We start from the raw sequence: 3730 nt of genomic DNA on the forward strand, positions 1-3730 counted from the left end.
GTACCTGATTATAAACCGCACCCACTGAATTAAAAAAATATGTATTTTGTACATAAATAAGCCGCACATGTCTATAAACCGCAGGTGCCTACCGGTACATTGAAACAAATTAACTTTACACAGCTTTTAAACAAAACACGGCTTGTAACAAAAATAAATAGGCTTTAACGAAACACAGCGTGTAACAAAAATGTAAAAAATAGCAGTAAACAGTAGCCTACCAAGAAAGTCATTGGTCACTATCTTCCTCTTCCTGTGCACTGAAACCACTGAAGTCATCTCCTTCGGTGTCTGAGTTGAATAGCCTCAGAATTGCTTCATCCGATGTTGGTTCGCTGCCCTCTTCAACACGCAGCAGTCCGGCCTTTCGAAACCCGTTGATGATAGTGGATTTTTTGACAATGCTCCACGCTGTCAGCAGCTCTATTTCTTTTCCAACAGCCAGATTGATCGCCTTCAACTTGAAAGCTGCATCATATGCATTTCTCCGTGTCTTTGCCATGATGAGGGTGACAAAATGACGACCGTAATCAGAATGATGGACGGTGCTCAGTTTTTTGGCGGAATGAATCTTGTGAAAGCGTGAAAAATCCGTAAATTAGCCACGTCATTGTATAAACCGCGAAGTTCAAAGCGTGGGAAAAAAGTAGCGGATTTTAGTCCGGAAATTACGGTACACATCCACTTGCTGAAGGTTATTCCACATGTGTAACTCCTGATGTTATTACACATTCTCTTGTTTCACTATGTAACTAATTCTCTTTCAATTATTCATTTCGATAGCTCACATGTGGGGGTTTGCTAGGACTGCTTACTCTCTCGGAAATGGCTATCAAAAGCGTCTGTTGGCGACAGACAGGTGGAGTGTCGAATGAGTTGAGACCCTCACTTCCATAAAAGAAGCTACTCTCCCACCCTCTGGTTATTCTCACTTCTCTTCATCACCAAGACTTTATCACTACTCTACCTCTCCTCATATCGACTGGATACCGGTTTTCCTGCTTAAAACCTGTTATGGCTGCAATCCCGATACCGGGATCGATATGACAACTACCAGTGAAAATAGAGGGCACCAAAATTCAAACCACAGAAATCTCATAATTACAATTTCTAAAACATACGTGTCTTATATCAATTTAAATATATTTTCTTTGTTAACTTCTTGCGTCGGGCAATCCCGGATCCGGGATTCTATTTATAGCCTCAAGCTCATTAGCATAACGCAACATTAACTATTCATGAAAATCGCAAATGAAATTAAATAAATATATTTGCTCGCAAGCTTAGACTTTTGTTAACAACACTGTCATCTCAGATTTTCAAAATATGCTTTTCAACCATAGCTAAACAAGCATTTGTGTAAGAGTGTTGATAGCTAGCATAGCTATAAGCCTAGAATTCATCCAGCAACATTTTCACAAAAACAAGAAAAGCATTCAAATAAAATCATTTTCCTTTGAAGAACTTCAGATGTTTTCAATGAGGAGACTCTCAGTTAGATAGCAAATGTTCAGTTTTTCAAAAAAATATTATTTGTGTAGGACAAATCGCTCCGTTTTGTTCACGTTTGGCTATGAAAAAAACCTGTATCCAGTTATAGCCTCAAGCTCATTAGCATAACGTAACGTTAACTATTTATGAAAATCACAAATGAAATGAAATGAATGTGCTAGCTCTCAAGCTTAGCCTTTTCTTAACAACACTGTCATCTCAGATTTTCAAAATATGCTTTTGAACCATAGCAAAACAAGCATTTGTGTAAGATTATTGATAGCTAGCGTAGCATTTAGCGTAGCATTTAGCGGGCAACATTTGCACAAAAACCAGAAAAGGATTCAAATAAAATCATTTACCTTTGAAGAACTTTGGATGTTTTCAATGAGGAGACTCTCAGTTACATAGCAAATGTTCAGTTTTTCCTGAAAGATTCTTTGTGTAGGAGAAATCGCTCCGTTTTGTACATCACGTTTGGGTACCAAAAAAATGAAAATTCAGTCATCAAAACGGCGAACTGTTTTCCAAATTAACTCCATAATATCGACTGAAACACGGCAAACGCTGTTTAGAATCAATCCTCACTGTGTTTTTCACATATCTCTTCATTGATATATCGTTCGTGGTAGTCTCCTTTCTCCGGTGAATCGCTTGGAAAAAGACGTGCAGTTGAAGATGACGCACCAATTTCGACGGAGGACACACCGGGCGGACCCCTGGCAAATGTAGTCTCTCTTATGGTCAATCTTCCAATGATATGCCTACAAATACGTCACAATGCTGCAGACACTGTCACGCCCTGGTCTATATTTATTTTGTTATCTTCATTTATTGAGTCAGGCCAGGGTGTGACATGGGTTTATTTGTAGTGTGTTTCGTCTTGGGGTTGTGTGGGGTGTATAGATTAGTCTATGGCTGCCTGAGGCGGTTCTCAATCAGAATCAGGTGATTATCGTTGTCTCTGATTGGGAACCATATTTAGGTAGCCTGGGTTTCACTGTGTGTTTGTGGGTGATTGTTCCTGTCTCTGTGTTTGTTGCACCAGTCAGGGATGTTTCGGTTTTCAACATTTGTTGTTTTGTATTGTTCGTGTTCTTCAACATTAAAGATGTATCGAACGAACCACGTTGCATTTTGGTCCGATCCTTGTTCTACCTCTTCGTCAGAGGAGGAGTTGGAAGAAAGCCGTTACAGAATCACCCACCACAAACGGACCAAGCAACGTGTCAACGGGCAGGAGCCACAGGAGAAGCAACAAAGGCAGCAACAGCGGCGCAATGAGGAAAGGACATGGGAACAGTTTCTGGACTACACTACGTGGGAAGAAATAGACAGGTGGGCGGCCGACCCAGGAGGAGTGCCCGAGCCCGCCTGGGATTCGCTGGAGCAGTGCGAAGAGGGGTATAGAAGAATGGAGTTGTTGAAGCAAGCACGGCGGCGCGATAGGAAGCCCGGGAGTCAGCCCAAAAATTTATTGGGGGGATAACAGGGAGTATGGCTACGCCAGGTAGGAAGCCTGCGCAAACTCCCTGTGCTTACCGGGGGGCTAGAGAGACCGGGCAGGCACCGTGTTATGCTGTGGTGCGCACGGTGTCTCCAGTGCGGGTGCATAGCCCGGTGCATTCTATTCCAGCTCCGCGTATCAGCCAGGCTAGATTGAGCGTCGAGCCAAATGCCATGAAGCCGGCTCTACGCATCTGCTCCCCAGTGCGTCTCCTTGGGCCAGCTTACATGGCACCAGCCTTACGCTCGGTATCCCGTTTCGCCTGCATAACCCAGTGTGGGCTATTCCACCATGCCGCACTGGCAGAGCGACCGGGAGTATTCAACCAGGTAAGGTTGGGCAGGCTCGGTGCTCAAGAGCTCCAGTGCGCCTGCACGGTCTGGTCTACCCAGTACCACCTCCACACCCCAGCCCTCCGGTGGCAGCTCCCCGCACCACCTCCACACCCCAGCCCTCCGGTGGCAGCTCCCCGCACCAGGCTTCCTGTGCGTGTCCTCGGCCCAGTACCATCAGTGCCAGCACCGCGCATCAGGCCTACAGTGCGCCTCGCCTCTCCTGCGCTGCCGGAGCCTCCCGCCTGTTTAGCGCTGCCAGAGCCTTCCGCCTCTACAGCGTTGCCGGAGTCTCCTGCCCGTTTAGCGCAGCCAGAGCTGCCAGTCTGCATGGAGCAGCCAGAGCTGCCTGTCTGCATGGAGCAGCCAGAGCTGCCAGTCTGCATGGAGCAGCCAGAGA

This window comes from Oncorhynchus masou, unplaced genomic scaffold (assembly GCF_036934945.1).
Source record: "Oncorhynchus masou masou isolate Uvic2021 unplaced genomic scaffold, UVic_Omas_1.1 unplaced_scaffold_1845, whole genome shotgun sequence".
Lineage (NCBI taxonomy): Eukaryota > Metazoa > Chordata > Actinopteri > Salmoniformes > Salmonidae > Oncorhynchus > Oncorhynchus masou.